This window comes from Erpetoichthys calabaricus, chromosome 7 (genome assembly GCF_900747795.2).
Source record: "Erpetoichthys calabaricus chromosome 7, fErpCal1.3, whole genome shotgun sequence".
NCBI classification, from domain to species: domain Eukaryota; kingdom Metazoa; phylum Chordata; class Cladistia; order Polypteriformes; family Polypteridae; genus Erpetoichthys; species Erpetoichthys calabaricus.
This window is the reverse complement of record NC_041400.2, coordinates 27491342-27511545: the sequence shown is the minus strand read 5'-3', so window position 1 is coordinate 27511545 and position 20204 is coordinate 27491342.

Sequence of the window (20204 nt, the reverse complement as noted above, 5' to 3'; positions counted from 1 at the left end):
TCAGAAAAAGATGAAGTCATGAAAGCTCAAAAAAAGTAAAACAAAAAGTAGAAATAGACAGAAGATACAAGATCTAGTGTTACGGCACAACAGGCAGTGCTCACTAAGACAGAATGTTGGCAATGTTGGGCATGGTGTGATGCTTACTTTTATAATCACTACTGGGGTAGATAATGGAGCATGTCAAAGAAAGTAGTAGATCAGGAGAACTACTTGATGACATGAATCACATGGTCAATAACTGATTCTAAGAAAAAAACCTTTTAGACTGATAAATGCAATAAATTTTGCAGGGTACAATGTTAATGTGAAGAAAGGAACTGTCCTAAGAGTTTGTATAAAGTATAGTGGGAAAATGAAGGAACTGTTATAGTAGACAAAGAGTTGGTTAACCAGGAAAAGCAGGATTGATATTTATATTTGTTATTTGGTAAATTGTGAACATGTGACAACCCCAATCCCAATGGCCAAGTGAAAAAGGTAGGTCTTTGAACAGATATCTCAGAAACACATTATGCTTGATCAGGAACATGGATATTGAAAAAGGGGATGAGAAGCAGATAACATGCGTTTGAGATGCAGAAGGAGAGACTAACATTGCCAACAGCCATGGAACTAATTTTGAAAATAGGAGGTGAACACAAGGAACTTTTGAAGATTTCTAAATTATACATAATCCGGGGCCAAAACTGGCCCATCAGAACCTTTCCTGTACTATACACTTCTAAAATGACAGATCTAAACAGATTTTTTTTCATACCATGAGCATGAGACATTTTCTCTGCAATAATCAAACGTCCACTAGTGTTCAATATTCATGATGGCCTTCTCTGAATATTTACCTGGCACACATCTCATAAATTCATAACTTAAAAGTAGGATAGAAGGAACCACTGGAGTGGTGAAAAACAGCAGTTTAAAAGAAAATAGAAAGTAAATACTTTTTTTTTACAAGTGAAAGGTAAGGGAATGTGATTTATTTGCAAAGACTGTGAGTCATTTTTCAAGAACTCACAGTTTGTTCACACTATTTTAAAGCTTTTTGATATGATGTGAAAGAGGAACACTAATATATTGACAATAGCGTGAACAGACAACCTATCCTGTAGATGTTCTGATAAAATCTTGTCACCTTACATAAAAGTTATGCTCTGATAACAACAGAAGTGCCTATAAATTTATGTCAGTAATATTTTGAGATTTATGGGTGATTCCAAATTTTAAAACACTAGTGTGTACTACTTGGCAACGCAATTTTCTAGCTACTTAGAAGGATTATCCAGAGAAATGGGTAGAACGTTTTTGAGTGCCTATTCTTTAAAGTTTAGTCAAAGTTTCGACTTGCTGACTCATTGTGGGATATCTGTGACTAAAAGCCAATAATGGCAAATTAAATTCAGAAAGTCACAAAGTTTACCAATGGCTAGCAGTAGTAGAAAGGAAAACTGTAACTGATAACAGAAAATCCATCCATCCATCCATTGTCTCCCGCTTATCCGAGGTCGGGTCGCGGGGGCAGCAGCTTGAGCAGAGATGCCCAGACTTCCCTCTCCCCGGCCACTTCTTCTAGCTCTTCCGGGAGAATCCCAAGGCGTTCCCAGGCCAGTCGAGAGACATAGTCCCTCCAGCGTGTCCTGGGTCTTCCCCGGGGCCTCCTCCCGGTTGGACGTGCCCGGAACACCTCACCAGGGAGGCGTCCAGGAGGCATCCTGATCAGATGCCCGAGCCACCTCATCTGACTCCTCTCGATGCGGAGGAGCAGCGGCTCTACTCTGAGCCCCTCCCGGATGACTGAGCTTCTCACCCTATCTTTAAGGGAAAGCCCAGACACCCTGCAGAGGAAACTCATTTCAGCCGCTTGTATTCGCGATCTCGTTCTTTCGGTCACTACCCATAGTTCATGACCATAGGTGAGGGTAGGAACATAGATCGACTGGTAAATTGAGAGCTTCGCCTTGCGGCTCAGCTCCTTTTTCACCACGACAGACCGATGCAGCGCCCGCATTACTGCGGATGCCGCACCGATCCGCCTGTCGATCTCACGCTCCATTCTTCCCTCACTCGTGAACAAGATCCCGAGATACTTGAACTCCTCCACTTGAAGCAGGATCTCGCTACCAACCCTGAGAGGGCACTCCACCCTTTTCCGGCTGAGGACCATGGTCTCGGATTTGGAGGTGCTGATTCTCATTCCAGCCGCTTCACACTCGGCTGCGAACCGATCCAGAGAGAGCTGAAGATCACGGCCTGATGAAGCAAACAGGACAACATCATCTGCAAAAAGCAGTGACCCAATCCTGAGCCCACCAAACCGGACCCCCTCAACGCCCTGGCTGCGCCTAGAAATTCTGTCCATAAAAGTTATGAACAGAATCGGTGACAAAGGGCAGCCCTGGCGGAGTCCAACTCTCACTGGAAACGGGTTCGACTTACTGCCGGCAATGCGGACCAAGCTCTGGCACCGATCGTACAGGGACCGAACAGCCCTTATCAGGGGAGCCGGTACCCCATACTCTCGGAGTACCCCCCACAGGATTCCCCGAGGGACACGGTCGAATGCCTTTTCCAAGTCCACAAAACACATGTAGACTGGTTGGGCAAACTCCCATGCACCCTCCAGGACCCTGCTAAGGGTATAGAGCTGGTCCACTGTTCCGCGACCAGGACGAAAACCACACTGTTCCTCCTGAATCCGAGGCTCAACTATCCGACGGACCCTCCTCTCCAGGACCCCTGAATAAACTTTTCCAGGGAGGCTGAGGAGTGTGATCCCTCTGTAGTTGGAACACACCCTCCGGTCCCCCTTCTTAAAGAGGGGGACCACCACCCCAGTCTGCCAATCCAGAGGCACTGTCCCTGATGTCCATGCGATGTTGCAGAGGCGTGTCAACCAAGACAGTCCTACAACATCCAGAGCCTTGAGGAACTCCGGGCGTATCTCATCCACCCCCGGGGCCCTGCCACCAAGGAGTTTTTTGACCACCTCGGTGACCTCAGTCCCAGAGATGGGGGAGCCCACCTCTGAGTCCCCAGGCTCTGCTTCCTCATTGGAAGGCATGTTAATGGGATTGAGGAGGTCTTCGAAGTACTCCCCCCACCGACCCACGACGTCCCGAGTCGAGGTCAGCAGCGCACCATCCCCACCATATACAGTGTTGACACTGCACTGCTTCCCTTTCCTGAGACGCCGGATGGTGGACCAGAATCTCCTCGAAGCCGTCCGAAAGTCGTTCTCCATGGCCTCCCCAAACTCCTCCCACGCCCGAGTTTTTGCCTCAGCAACCACCAAAGCCGCATTCCGCTTGGCCTGCCGGTACCTATCAGCTGCCTCCAGGGTCCCACAGGACAAAAGGGTCCTGTAGGACTCCTTCTTCAGCTTGACGGCATCCTTCACCACCGGTGTCCACCAACGGGTTCGGGGATTGCCGCCACGACAGGCACCGACCACCTTACGGCCACAGCTCCGGTCAGCTGCCTCAACAATAGAGGCACGGAACATGGCCCATTCGGACTCGATGTCCCCCACCTCCCTCGGGACATGGTCGAAGTTCTGCCGGAGGTGGGAGTTGAAGCTACTTCTGACAGGGGGCTCTGCCAGACGTTCCCAGCAGACCCTCACAACACGTTTGGGCCTACCACGCCTGACCGGCATCCTCCCCCACCATCGAAGCCAACTCACCACCAGGTGGTGATCAGTTGACAGCTCCGCCCCTCTCTTCACCCGAGTGTCCAAGACATGTGGCCGCAAGTCAGACGACACGACCACAAAGTCGATCATCGAACTCAGGCCTAGGGTGTCCTGGTGCCAAGTGCACATATGAACACCCCTATGCTTGAACATGGTGTTCGTTATGGACAATCCGTGACGAGCACAGAAGTCCAATAACAAAACACCGCTCGAGTTCAGATCGGGGGGGCCATTCCTCCCAATCACGCCCTTCCAGGTCTCACTGTCATTGCCCACGTGAGCATTGAAGTCTCCCAGCAGAATGAGGGAGTCCCCAGAAGGTATGCCCTCTAGCACCCCCTCCAGGGACTCCAAAAAGGGTGGGTACTCCGAACTGCTGTTCGGTGCATACGCACAAACAACAGTTAGGACCCGTCCCCCCACCCGAAGGCGAAGGGAGGCTACCCTCTCGTCCACCGGGGTAAACCCCAATGTACAGGCTCCAAGTCGGGGGGCAATAAGTATACCCACACCCGCTCGGCGCCTCTCACCGGGGGCAACTCCAGAGTGGTACAGAGTCCAGCCCCTCTCAAGGAGATTGGTTCCAGAGTCCAAGCTGTGCGTCGAGGTGAGTCCGACTATATCTAGCTGGAACCTCTCAACTTCGCACACTAGCTCAGGCTCCTTCCCCTTCAGAGAGGTGACATTCCACGTCCCAAGAGCCAGCTTCTGTAGCCGAGGATCGGACCGCCAAGGTCCCCGCCTTCGGCCACCATCCAACTCACACTGCACCCGACCTCCTTGGCCCCTCCCATAGGTGGTGAGCCCATTGGAAGGGGGACCCACGTTGCCTCTTCGGGCTGTGCCCGGCCGAGCCCCATGGGTGCAGGCCCGGCCACCAGGCGCTCGCCATCGAGCCCCACCTCCAGGCCTGGCTCCAGAGTGGGGCCCCGGTGACCCGCGTCTGGGCAAGGGAAAACGGCGTCCAAAGTTTTCATTCATCATAGAAGGTTTGAACCGCTCTTTGTCTCATCCCTCACCTAGGACCAGTTTGCCTTGGGTGGCCCTACCAGGGGCATAAAGCCCCGGACAACAGAGCTCCTAGGATCATTGGGACACGCAAACCCCTCCACCACGATAAGGTGGCGGTTAAAGGAGGGGTGATAACAGAAAATAATGTTTTTTGATAACAGAAAATAACCAATGAAATCCATAGAATAAGCCAGCTGACAGCAAGGAGTTCACTAGTTCTGTACAGCAAAGAAATATTGAGGAAGTTAAAACATTAAAATATGAAAAAATCAAATGTAGTGGTAATGGATGTGACAGAAATGTAATAGAGCAAAAGTATACTTTTGGTTATAATTGTGTTTGAGCAAAAAAGTAAAAAGTAAACCAAAAACTAGACTGAAAGTGCAATGTTTTCCAGATGTGTACAAATACAGTATTTAGATTTATATAGGGTAAATGCCACACGGGCTGGACGGACATCCCGGCCAGTAATGGCAGCAGACCTGGAAGGAAGAGATGGACGGACAGCCCCTATAAAAGTAGAGATATCACTAGGGAACTGTTATTCCCCCAGCACTCTAAATGGAACCAGTCCCAGATATCCACACCCTGTGGGAAGTAATGGGATGCCGCAAGAGGGAGTTGCAGGGAAAAAAGCTCCCTACTCTGATAATGGACTTCCGTGTGACCCGGAAGTACTTCCAACAGGCAATCGCCCTGGCACTGGAAGTACTCCCGGATCTGTAATTAAAGGGACCACACTTCCTTATTCAGGCGAGTCGGAGCTGGATGGTAGAGAGGCAACACTCGACTAGAGGAGGGCAGTGTGGTGCTGAGAGAGTATATTGTGGAGAGAGAAAAACCAGTGTTTTTGTGCTTTGTGTAATACTTTTTGGAGGTATTTCAAATGAAATCTTCATTTATTTGGATACAGGATTTTGCTTTTGTGATCATGTCAGGGTTTGGGTAGGCTGTCGCCCGGGTGTCCATCACAATAGCAATGAAAAACATTTCTTTAAGTTCAAGCTATATTAGTTCTTCATCTTAGTCTTTGTCCACCTTTTTCCACCCTAAAAGTACTAAAATAACATGCTGCACTGCGAAGGCTTAATTTGGGTCCCATTGTACTATTGCAGTCTCTACATCACTCAAGTTAACGGATCCCAAGTACAATAGGGATCTATAAAACCGAGCTACAGCACAGTGGTAATGATGGAAAAGTGGAAGAACTTGTGAAAAGTGAAGAGTTTGTCCCACAGGAGAGCTCATTACATGATGTCTTTCAGTGGCTGCTAAGTATACTGTATGTGCCCTGAGAAAGCAAACATGTTCTGAGAAATGTACTTATCATGCAATGTTGTAATTTGGCACTTCAGAAATAAGTGTCAGGATGTGGCAGAGCAGCAAACTAGAATGTATTCATGGCTTTATAAGTTGAATTTAGTAAGCAGAGGAGATTTAATTAGGCTGATTGAGAGAAAAGACATGTTCAGGATGTAGCAATAGGTCAAAAACCAGGGCTTCTTTAATAAAGGTGAGAAAACCAAAGGTTAAGAAAACTAAACTAAAGCATTAAGCAAACTAAAAAAATCAAACATCTAAGTTGAAGCCAGAAGCACTAAAAGAGACTTTGTTTAAGCATAATACACATGTAGGTTTATCCGTCAATTCAGATAGAAAAGTGTGGCTGTAAGCAATCTTTTAACCCAGCACATATTAGAGTTAGGGTTGTAACCTTCATAACCTAGCCCACCAACCGCAATAGTGCCCCCAGTGACAGGATACAAAACACCCATATTATTAAAAATAGTGGCAGAAACTGTTAAAAATAAAATTATAAAATCCAAACTAAGCAATGCAACATGAAAAACAGATCCCTTGACATAAAACCCTAAAAAATTGTTTCCATTGACACACTTTCCTAATTAAGTGAGCAAAATATCATCAAAATAGGAATCCCATAACAGGTGAAAGTCACCATTGTTTTGTCCAGCTTTACATTTAAACTCATAGCTGGTTATTCAGCCTTTTGAGTGTATTGCTGAGTAAATTTGGTTTAGTGTTTGTCACTTTTAACAACCAATTTTTATGTGAATGTCAGAGATCTATCTAAAGAATATGTGAGTAAGGAGGAAAACCCATTGTAATGGTAATGCCTTGAAATCCCCATTTGGACTGTCAGTTCTCTTTGTGACGTATATTTTTACCCAACAGGCAAGAAGCTTTGGGTTTCCCTTATTTACAACAAAATGGAAATAATATGGACATGTTTGCAGGGGGAAACACATAAAGAGAAAAATTCCAAGGCCAGTTTAGAAGAAAACAGACCTATAGAGCTACTTCTTGTGAAACAGAATTTCAGAATTTTTCTGGGGCAGGGAAATGAACTGGGAGATGCCAAACACACAAGAATCAAGGTCAGAAACAGGTAATAAGCACAGGTAACCAAAACCAATGGGTGAAGCAAATATCGAAGTTGAGGAACAAAAAGGATTTAAAAAAAGTCTGACAGGCCTACTTCAATTGAAAGGCTACTGACACTAATTCTTTGAAAGATTTTTCAAGAATGTCCACTGAAGGATAAGGAAGGATACAAATAGCGCCATGTGTATAGTGTCATATCCGATAACGTTAACAACAAGGCTAAATTGGTCATGTGACACTCCAAGCAGCACTGCATAAACAATGAAAGCAAGATGTTAATAAAAATAAAAGAGACTAAACTGGTCATGTGACACTCCAAGCGTCATTGTGTAAATAATAAGAACAAGACGTTACTAAAAATAAAGTTAAGTTAAAATTAAAATAATAATAAAATTTAAATCACTGAAATAGGATATTCAACATAAAAAACTATAAACTGAATAAAACTATATATATATATACATAAACCAGTTGTATATATACAGTACAGTATATATATATATACAACTGAATAAACAGGCACACTAGACACTTAGAGCTATGTTTATGTTTTGTTTGATACTTTTGGGTTGCCCCTTTTATCATTCCTACCTTGTATGCTTTTAGTTTAATAAGCCCAATCTTTGATACATTTGAGGCTTGCAGCACTTTTTCTACTGGTTAGTTAAAGCAAAAGGTCATTAAAGGAAACAGCTCATGCACGTACTTCCAGTCAAAAGCAAAGAACAAAAAGAAAAAAAGTGGGGAAGCCTTGAGTTGGTCATGTGAGAAAACCTTGATGATGGACCACAGCAATATTTTCAATAATAATCTGAAAACAGCATCAACATACTGTAAAGGACTATACAATTACAAAGGAAGCGAGATCATCTCCCTTTGTGGCAGCTAAAAATGGTTTACTATTGCATTGGTGAGCCCTTCCTGCCTGAACACATAAGCCCTGCTCAGAAATAAACATTCCCAGGAGGTAACCTCTTGTGCTGTTAAGGCTGAGACATGCTCAGATATCACACATTCCTTAATACAGAAAGACCTTTCTTCATTACTGGTGTTGGATGTGTCACATATCCAAACTGCAGGCAAGAGGTACCCCTAAGGCAGTGAAAAGTATAGGATTATTTCATTGTTATGCCAGGCTGGCTTGTTCTGCACTGTTAGTGAAAGTAATGGAAATTAGCATGTAAAAGGTAACAATACATACTAAAAATAAAAAAAAATAATGTCTCAAAAGACGTACTGTAGATATACATCACTTCTTTTCACAAATTATTCTCTGTAACACAGACATACCCACATTGTTTCAAACTGAACAATGCATGAAAAGGTAATAACAAGCAAAAGCAAACAAAAGTTTATTGAAAATAACATTAAATAACATTAAAGGAATACTCCACCCAAATGTGATCTTTTTTTATATATGTCACTTTCCCCATGTTGTTTGCAGTGGTAGCTAAGAAATATTATTAACCTCATGTTTTCATGCAGAATGGAGAGGAAAAAAGTGAATTTAATAAAATACAAGCCAATAGCAACTAATAGTGTACAATAGCAAAAGACATTTGTGGAAAAAAGAAAAAAATGTCACATTACTTGTGTTGCATAATCCACATGTCTATGATCCAGTCACATGCTCAAAATGTGCAAAACAGTTGCTTTTTTGCTAAAGTAAGCAACCACTACAAACTACATGAGGTAAATAATATATTTTAAAAAAATTAGGTAGAGTATTCCTTTAAGATGCTGGGCCAGGTTGCACATTGGTTGACACTGTTGCCTTGCACCTCCAGAATCTTGTCACTATCCGTTTGCACTTGGTATGTCTTCCTCATACTTATACAGGCTTTCTCTAGCTTGTCACAAATCCAAAATAATGTAGGTACATTCATTTGTGATTAACCTAATATGGATGAGTCTGCTCTGCAGTGGACTTTGGTGCCACTGAGAGGAATCTCATGGGTAGACACTGTCTCTTATTGACGCTGATATGTAAAGTGAATGAACTGATATGAAATAATAGAGTGGCCTTATGCTGATGTGAGTGAGAGTACTATGTAATTGAGAGTGGATGGTGTCTGCCAGGCATCCAGTGTTGTTGGGATATGCTTCATCTTTATAGCCTTGTCATAGAATAGGCCAACTCAGAAAATGAATAGATGGATCTTCCCAAGACAGCAACAGTGACATTTGTAGATTTTAGGAATGCCTGAACATTCTGAAAACTTAATTTTAGGAATTTAGGAGAAATTAGTTTTTGTAGTCTCTGTTCTATTTCTATACTCTCTGCCAGGTTAGGGAGGAACTGAACAAAATAATTTGACAATTTGATTACTGCACCACAGTGTTGATCTGTAATACAGTATATGTAGTGTAAAAAAAAAGGATAAAATATTTGCCCAAAGTTGAGCAAAGGCCTGAAATACAACGTGCACCTTGCATGTAAGGATGGAGAGATAGACAAACAAAAAACAAGGTGGCTATATGTGCTGTGGCAGAAGCAGCCTAAAATCATATCAGAACTTGGAAGTCAGCACCTCGACTGCTTGTTTATAGGCACACTCGCTGATGAGGTGAGATGTTGGGATCGGAAGCTCAGACTGTAATGGCAGTAAAAAAGTATAAAATAATTATTTATGTAGTTTAATGTTACACCTGATTTGTCTAGCTGGGACCTTTATATGAATTTGGAGCAATTTACAAATGATGACCAACTGGTAGCGTTATTTCGATGTGTTTATATTAATTTTGATGCTTTTGGTGAGTGAACTGGAATTCACCTCTTCAACTCTTTAACCACAGGGCTTGTCTGGACTAACCCCAAAAACAGCCATACAGGGTATTTTGGGAGACATCCCCAAAAACATGTACAACAACTTCACCATTTTTTTTTATGCAGCTAACATTAAAAAGCAGCCAAATTTACAAGGGAAAATGATCGCTTTAGTAACCATGGAAACAATGTCAAGCAAAGACCGAGTATTTCAACATGGATGGAAAAGGAGGTTCTGCCCTTAACCATTTAGGCTGGCATATGTCAGCTCATGATGAGTCAGAGCATGATTTGGTTTAATAGACTGGCCAGGGAATAAGCAGGGTGGGCAAGCATAAGCTGACATTCATGAAGCACGCACAGACATCTCAGCTTCTTGCACATGGCCAATTCACATAAGCAGCTGGCTAGCAATGCTTGTCAGCAGGAGAGGGCCAGGTTCAACAGCTGTTTGAGCATGTTTTTACATTATTTTTAAAGGTAGTTTATAATGTGTTTTCACTTTTTCTCATACGGTAGCAATCTGTCATGTGGACTATAGCCATGTACTTGCACTTAGTGGGTGTGCTGTGCATTTTTTTTGGTGTGTGATATTATATTTGCCATGTGTTCCAATAAAAGGTGCAAGGAAATGCAGGAGAAGCTATCATTTTTCTTTTATCATGATTGTCTTTATAGGGCCTGAGTACTGCCCAGATGAAATGACAGGCAGTATGCAGGGATAAAGAAGATGAAGCCTATATCAGACAACCTAGCCAAGTTTTTAACCAGAAAAACAGTCCTAATGTAATGCACAAAACCTTAACCAAAAACTGTAGCCAGAAATTTGAAGCTCTAAAATCTTTGCTGAGAAATCATAACCAAAAACATACACATGGCAGAGTTTATAGTTTCTGTCTGTAATCATGGATAACCAGGATACAGTCGTATTGATGACACTGTGCACCACACATACCACAGCGACCATTTACAAAATTTCCACAAAATGGCGGTATAAATAAGAAATAATAATGGGATTGAAGTAAGACGTGAATTAAATATATCCTTAGGAAGAACATTATGAAAATAAAATTAAATGTTAGTCTTGGCTTCTCCAGTAATTGCAACCACAAACAAAACCTAAATCCACTATAAAGTATACAGAAAAATGTCAAAAAAATTTAAAAAAGAACTAGAATGTAATAGCCAGATGCTGTTCTGGGCAATGTGATGAAAGATCAAGGGTTTTTGTGAGGACAAGATAAAAGGAAGATGAAGACATCAGTGCAAGACAAAAGAAAAGTCAAACCATGCAATACATGAAACCGGGAGAGTCGGAAAATAATCTCCCACTTGTCCTTGGGAGACTGAGCCAAAGGATAAAAGGGGGAATCAAGGTCAAAACAGAATGAAATTAAAACCACAACTAAACTAGAACTCTTAGATCTTCTTTGAGCCCACCTGTTGTAACTCCTAAAATGCTGTTTGCAGAACAGGGTTTACTCCCTGGCTTAGGTGTAGCTTCTGTTTCACTGTTATTTTTGTCTTTATTTAATTACTGTTTTTCATTTCTGTATGTAATTTCAATTAGGTTTGGTTATTTATTATTGGTTGTATTGTGTTTTTAAATGTTCATCCATCCTTGTGTTTTGTGAGTGGTACCCCAGGAGGTGGGGTCGCCCTGATAATGCAACTGCTAGGTCTGCTTTCTGCCTTTATGTTGAGGTCAAAGAGTGGGTCTTAACCAGTGGACTCAAACTCCGGTCCTGGAGGACCTCAGTGGCTGCAGGTTTTCATTCTAACCCTTTTCTTAATTAGTGACCTGTTTTTGCTGCTAATTAACTTCTTTTGAATTAACTTAATTGATTTGCTCTTGAAGATTCAGCCACATCAATTGTTTCTTTTTCCTTAATTATTAGTCAAATAATAATGAGAAATAAAATGAGCCAAAACATGACCAGAAAACTGTATCCATCACACGATATCTGGAAATAAAGAAAGATGGTCTCAGGAATGCTGCTCTGCTCAGGTCCACAAAACATTTTAGTTTAGTGCCCTTAGAAAAGAGAAAATCAATAGTTTTAGAATGTATGCCATTGCACAATGAGAGCAGCAAATACCACGGAGTTGAAGAATGGGTTTAATCAACAACAAAAATCAGCTCCTAATTAAGCAACTGGTTGGAGTGAAATTGGTAGGAGTTTGATGCCCTGACTAAGTTGGTCTTTTGTTGGCTCTCTCACTTCACGTTTCATTTCTGTATGTATGCCATTTAAGGAAAGAAATTACGCAATTCAGAGGAACGATGAAGAAATTCAGGGGAAAAAATCTTAAAAAACAAGTCAATTAAAATGAAAGGAAAAGGAATTAATTTGCAGCAAAACTGGTCACCAATTAAGAAAAGGGTTGGAATGAAAACCTGCAGCCTCTGCGACCCTCAATGACCGAAGTCTGAGACCACTGGACTTAGCAGTGGAACATTAATTGTTGTTGAACTTCTTTATAGTAAGTATTGTTTGCATTTTTGTTTTGTTCTTTGACTTTGTTTACTGTATTTCATATTAGTATTTGCTAACTTTGGTTTGCCTCTTTAGGCAGCCCCCCCTTTTTCATTACTTTTGCACTTTTCCTTGATTGCTGTTTTTTGCATTTATTTTCACTCATTTGAATTAATTCTTCATTCTATAAAAACTTTTTTTGGAGCTTGTCTATTTAAGTCAGAGATTTGAGGGTTCCTCTTTCTTGAAAGACATTTTTGTAAATTTTGGATGTTTAAAGAGTATTTAAAACTTTTAAAGCCAGAGCTGCTTTGTAGGTCTGGGCAATGTGAAACCAGCCTGTGATGGTATTCAACTTATTATCTGAAACTTTGGATGCATGTTAATGTGCACAGCCATCTTTAATAGCATGATAGCTTAATAGCTGCGTTTAACTTGGAATCTTTCGTGATACCCACAGTCAGATACGCACAGTTAGATTGAGGAGTTGAGTTAAAGATTACTATCTGCGCTAAGTAAAGAAAGCGCAATAAAGAAACAAAAAATGACATTTGCAGAAAGCTCTAAGAATTGGAACGAATTTATTGACATTACAGCAGCATGGCTGAAAGACACAAGAAGCCTTGTATATTCTGCAATGGCCTACATACTCTTGCTGAATGTAATGAAATCGTGTGTCAATAACAGAGATTGAGGATATGTTGCTGCAACAGTATAACACAGATTTTCCAGAGCGCAGCTGTGAAGAAAAGGAGGAGATGTCACAGGAGGACATCAAGTTCATGCGCATAGCCTCAGAATCTGGTAGGTGGCCACTATTGTTTAAATTTACCTTTGAAGGATGAAACACTGAAAATGCCAAACAATCGCTGTATTGCTGAACAGCGTGCTATTGGACTCAAAAGAAAACTGAGCAAAAATTCAGGTTTCCACGGAGACTATAAAGCCTTCATGAAAGACATTATAGACAAGGGTTACGCTGTCAAGGTACCCAAAGAAAGCCTAAATTGCAATGAAGGCAGAGTGTGGTACATTCCACATCATGGTGTGTATCATCCAAAGAAAAATAAAATTCAAGTGGTCTTTGACTGCACAGCCACCTACCAAGGGACTTCACTTAACAGTTATTAAAAGGCCCTGACCTAACTAACACACTCATTGGCGTCCTTACAAGATTCAGAAAGGAGCCAGTAGCCCTAATGGCAGACATTAAGTCAATGTTCTACAAAGTTAAAGTACCAGATAAAGACACTGATCTTTTACGTTTTTTATGGTGGCCTGAAGGTAAAGACCTTGAAGAATTCAAAATGACAGTACATCTTTTTGGTGCTACTTCTTCACCCAGTTGTGCTTCTTATGCTTTGCATAGAACAGCCGAAGATGCCAGAGATACATTTCCTGAGGAAGCAGTTAACACCGTTCTCAATAACTTCTATGTGGATGATTGTTTAAAGTCGGTGACAACAGAAGAACAAGCAATAAAGCTGGCAAAGGACCTCCAAGCTCTATGCCTCAAAGGGGGATTTCATTTGACTAAGTAGGTGAGTAACAACAGAACAGTTTTATCGTCTATTCCTGAAGAAGACAGAGCTCATGAACAAAAGGACTTAGACTTGAGCCACAGTCTCCTTCCCACAGAGTATGCCCTGGGTGTCCAGAGGTGCACAGAAACAGACAGTTTCAAGTTTCAGATTAAGTTACAAAACAAGTCCGCTACAAGGCGTGGTATTCTGTCTGTTGTTAGCTCAGTTTATGATCCACTTGGTTTTTTAGCACCTGCCTTACTACCAGCAAAGCTTATTCTAAGAGACTTATGCAAAGAGAAATTTGGGTGGGATGAAGAAGTAGAAGTCAAACACATTCAGAAATGGAAAAAATGGATGGATGATTTGCAGTTACTTGCAGACTATAAAGTGAACAGATGCTTCAAACCTACCAGTTTTGGAACCATAAAGACAGCACAAATGCACCATTTTGGAGATGCTAGTGAAGATTGATATGGCACTGTCACTTACTTTGTCTTAACCAATGAAGAGGGCAAAAAGCATTGTTCGTTCCTGATGGGAAATGATTGGCCAGAGTGGCACCATTGAAGCAGGTCACGATTCCATGATTGGAGCTGACAGCAGCCATTGTGGCAGTTAATATGGACAAAATGCTTAAAGGTGAGCTTCAAATGCCCTTAGAAGAATCTACATTTTGGACTGACAGCACCACAGTGCTAAAATACATTTCAAATGAAAGCACTCGATTCAAGACTTTCGTTGTCAACAGAATCTCCGTGATCAGAGATCATTCACAACCTTCTCAGTGGAGGTATGTCACATCCGCCCTTAACCCGGCTGATCAAGCATCCAGAGGGCTAAGCATAGAAAACTTTCTCAAAAGCACCACATGGTCAAAAGGTCCAAGTTTCTTACTGAAGCACGAATGAGAGTGGCCAAAAAGACCAGATCAACTGAACAATTCATTCTTTGAAGATGATCCAGAAGTTAAAACTTGTGCAGTTAACATGACAAGAATAGAGGAAGCAACCGAGCCCATCCACAAACTAATCACCTACTTTTCAGATTGGCATCGCTTGAACAAAGCTTGGTTCCTCAAGTTTAAAGACTTACTGCTGCACTTAAGAAATGAAAGAAAAACATTCTAACTAGAAGTCAATCAATCTAAAAGTAATCCAGAAGAACAAAAATCACTCATCACAAAACATATGAAAAGGTATAAACTGACTTTAAAAATAAGTCCAATTTCTCTAGATGACTTAGTTAAAGCCGAAACAGAGCTTATCCACCTAAGTCAACAGCAAGAATTTCCAGAAGAATTAAAGGCTTTAAAGAAAAAGACTTGTGTTAAAAAGAACAGTCAAATCTATAAACTTGACCCGATCATACAAGATGGAATACTGAGAGTTGGAGGAAGACTCTGCAAAGCTGCAATGCCTGAAGAAGCTAAACATCCAGTTCTTCACAAGCATTCCCATGTTGCTTCTCTCATATTGCAGCACATTCATAAACAAATCAGACATTGTGGGCGCAACTACATGCTCGCACAGTTACGCCAGAAATACTGGATACCTCAAGCAAACTCAGCTATCAGAAAAATAATTTCAAAGTGCACAACGTGTAGAAGATACAATGCGAAAGCAGGTGAGCAAAAAATGGCAGATTTGCCAGAAGATCGCCTAGCACCCAATCAACCACCGTTCACTAATGTTGGAGTCGATTATTTTGGCCCCTTTCTAGTCTTTCATGTTTTTTGATGAAAATGTAGCCACGTTTAGCTTGGAATCTTTTGTGATACCAGATCTTAGCAATATGCAGTGCCCAAAGTGACAAACAAAAACACCAAATGCCAAAGCAATGGTAAAAATATAAACAAATGTTAATAAAAATTGTTAATGTGTACCTAACAGCTATTAAGTCTACCCACCTCCCTGTACTAAGATGCATTACTGGCATATCTAGTACCTTCAGAAGATTATATTTCTGCTTATTTTTCAGGTCAGCTGAGTCCTGACAGAGGATATGTATGCTTATGCTTATTCTTTCAGTAATCAATAAACTGCCAGCTGTGATTTACTGTCAAAGAAAATGTGATGCACATGAAAATCTGACGTAGATGACTGCACTTTTAGCCCTCAGTTGAGGAACACACTGGCAGACTGGCATCAAGTTACAGAGATGAAGTGGGATGACCTGTAAACAACCAATGAGCTGGGTGCATTGCTCATTGTCAGGCTCCAATGTTCTGCCTTGAATTTGTTTTAACTTGGTATATCCTCTCAGTGCACACTGACCTTGAAAACAGTATGCAATACCTAGAGGTACAGCCATTGTAGAATATTGAAGGTGTACGAAGAAGCTGCATTGCATTTGGCACATCCTGCATGTTAGCAGGAGGTGCTGCTGCCTGAGTCTGTCTCATTTTCGTCTTCTCGTGTTTCCAGCTGCAATGTCTTTTATGATGTTGTCCTAGGAATCCACTTCCTTTTCTTAACATTGTGATACCTCTAGACTTAGAGCAGTCTAGATACCTTATACTTCCAGGCTTGTTTAGAGATGACTCCAGTTAATTCCAATAAACTATTCATGTGGTCCGTACGCTTCAGGCTTGTAACAGGACCCAAAATAAGTCTTGCCAGTGATGCTCTTAGAAACCGAATACCTTACCAGATCTGTAAGCCACTTTTTACAAAATACAGCATCTCTAGTTTAATCTGACAGGACAACTGAATTACAAGGAAGTGCACTTTAGAAAATGGAACTGAATGGCCTATGCTTTGTGGAGACATGCATGTCAATCAGACAGTTAGTAATTAACTCATTTCATCTCATCTTCCCATCCACTTTTCCTGGTGATGTGATGGAAGCAGGCCAAACAGGTTAGCCCAGACTTCCCTGTCCCCAGCTACAGATTCCAGCTCTTCCTGAGGAATTCCTAAGTGTTCCCAAGTGAACCAAGAGATATAATCCCTCCAGCATGTCCTGGGTCTGCTGCAGGGTCTCCACCCAGAAGGATGTGCCTAGAGCAACTGTAGTTGGAACTTCCAGGGGGGCATTCTTACAACATATCCAAGTAATTAACTCAACAATCTGTTTTTTCAAAAAAGCATCTTGATAAGCCTATCCTGAAAGCACTGGGAAAGATCTACTCACAGAAACAGCAGTAGTTCATCCAAATACCTGATTGAATGTCTCGCAAATTAAGGAATTTATTGATTCATTATTCATTAATTAGCTAATTGCAGTCAGTTTAATTACTTAACAGGTTAATTAATTTATTGTTTTATTAATGAACTGTGTTTGCATTTCACCTACATATGTCCAACATGCCAAAATTAATTCTTATAAAAATAATATAGCATTTGGAAAGGCACAGCAGAATCCAAGCTTATATAAGTCTCAGCATGGGGCAGTATGTGTAATTATAACAGCTGCCCTAAAAGTTAAACGAGTAATCCTTGCAGATATTATCTGAAAATAAGTCCCTCCTCTCCCCCCCACACCAAAAAACATCCAAAACTGGTTACTGAAGAGTAACTGTTACCTGTTAAGGCCACAATCCTATGCCTGAGGATTATTGTGAAAAACTGGAAGACCAGGAGATGACAGAGGAGCTGAAAGACATGGTCAGGGAAAGCAAAACATCAATACTGGGGGGCAAATAGAATCAAGCAACCAAATATTGAAAGAAGAAGAAGAACATGAATGTCAATATCAGACACAAACTCTAAAAACAAAGAATCCTAACGATAGGGTCTGCTTGGAAATAAATCAAACTACCGCAAAGATTTTAGCATTATATTTTATTTACTGAGGTGTTAGGCAGTGTTTGATCGTCAACCATATTTATATTGTCAGATCTGATGACTTCATCAGTGGTGAAGATCCTGATCATGTAACAAGTTTTTCTGATTTGGATTCAGAACCATAGCAAAAGAGGATGGGAGATCTTCTAAAGGCTCGACAAGCCAGACCAAGTCTCCTTAGCCTGCCTAGGATTGGCCTCACCCCAAATGGCTTAACCCAAACTTAATGACCTTCTTTCTTCAGCCTACACGAACCTGAAAGGGTTTGGCTAGTAAAAAGAAACCAATTGTCCCACAATTTCAAAGTGCTTCTCAATGAGAAACGATCCACAAAATAATCTTTATAAATTAAGAAATATATTGGAAATGGATAAACATCACAAAAGCTACTCAAAGAGAAAAAGGAATTGTCTCCAATGCAATTCCAAGGCAAACAGTCCCAAAAACACAATCTGTAAATGGAATGTGAAGTCCAGAGCAAAAATAGTCACGATCAAAGAAAACGCAATACTTACAATCACTCCAGAAAACCTCAGCACACCACTCCTGAGTATCTTCTCCTCTGATCTCAAAAGTCAGATGGAAAGCTCAAGCATGGTGATGTCAGGGTGGCCGTGCCTCTTTGGGTAACACCCACAAAATACAAAGGACATAGGAGATCATCAATTTATACAAAGAAACATCATACTTATAAATTAAATAATCAAATATATATATTATTTTGCATAAAAGGAAACAAAAACAGGAATAATAAAACATGGAAACTCAATAACAAGAAACATATTAAAAATACCAAAATGGTGACAGATGGTGTCACCTAAACAAAGAAAATAAAATGGATCCCATGAAAATGAACAAAAAAAGCCTAAAATAAAGCAAATCAGTCTAGGATGTATTTTACCTTGGCAAATATTAAAGAAAAAAAAATGTAATACCAGTTGAGTAAACCTGTTTAAAGTGTAAGACTTGAATAACTAATAGTAGAGATGCGGTGGGTCCAATAACCCAAGAAATACTGCCCCCTACATGACACATTGTGAACCCTAGTGAAGAGATAAATAGTTTAGAATATAGAGGAGGGTGAGCCAATGTGTTACAGTTACAGTTTTTATGGTGGAAGCAACCTAGTGTTACATTAGCAATACTTAATTTTTGTATATTTTAACTTTTCTTTATGATTTGGCTTGGACCAGAGTTCTATTCAGATCATCCATCCTTTTCCAGTATATGACTATGTTGGGCTGCAGTCTACTCCAGCAGTACTTGTACAAGGCAGGGGCCAGTGAGATACCAGAAAATCACAGGGCACAATCTTATTGTCCATGTCCAGTTTACAGTTAGTGGTGGTGTTAAAGTACATGTCATTGCTATGTGAAAGAAAAACTGGAAGACTTCAAGAATTCCATTTTTAATACTGACAACAATGACAATAACCTGTTTGTGAACTGAACCAAGGTTCCTTGACCTGTGTGTATGGAGCACTAAACACCTTGCAGTTGTGCAAATTTTCCTAATCATTCCAAACACAAAATCATCATTCAATTCAGAAACTAAATCTAATAAAAATTATTACAAAGGCACTGCCGCACAGCAGTTAGTACCACTGTCTCACAAAATCAGGTATCTGGATTCAGGTTCTTGCCTGGCCAGTGTTTATAATCTGTATGTTCTCTCAGTGACTTTTTCGTGTTTTTCCCAGAATCTCAGTTTTCTTTCCACATTACACTACTTTTAGATCTTTGTGAAATTTTTCTAATGCTATCATCATCATTTCCTGTGATGAGCTTAAACAAATAAAAACTTGAAAATGTCAAAACACTGAAGACACTCACAATGCCAGCTGTTAGTATCACCATTTTTGAAGGCTTGTTTTTAGAAAAGAGACAATATAAGAGGAGAAATTTATCTTAGAAATGACATCAAATGAATTGGTGGAACTAATACCAAAAAATAAGAACTGGAGAGTGAACTTCCTTTTAAACTAACACATAATTAGATGGATTGGTGGACACGTGAGAGTCCACAAAAGAGTTCAACTGGACTTGGATGACTCAGAGTTAAACACATGAGGTTTAATATAAGGAAATGAAAAGTACTGCCCATATGGAGGAAAAATATTATATGTAATTACACATTAGTACGGAACTTTATACCTAACAATCAGAAAAAAATTTCTGCATTATTTTGCAAATGTATTGTGTTATTTTGCAAATACATTGCCTGCTGCAGTAGATATCATTGTGCTCATACATGCTTCAGTCTTTTAGTGGCAGGCAGTGAGAGAGAGTTTAAGCACATGTATAGTGTGCAGTCAAATGACAAGAACTGAAAAGAAGGTATGTGTATACATTTACACCTTCATGTGCTTAGGGGTAAATTTAATCTGCCCAGTTTAGGGTCTCAGGAGGCCAGTGATCATGTCAGCAGCACTGGGAGTAAGACAACAAGCAAACGTGGTGGACGCTACACCAGTCCTTTTTCAGAGAACAATCACACAGACAAGCAGAAAAGAGTGTGTTGCATGTAATCCATTAACAGAAACTCATT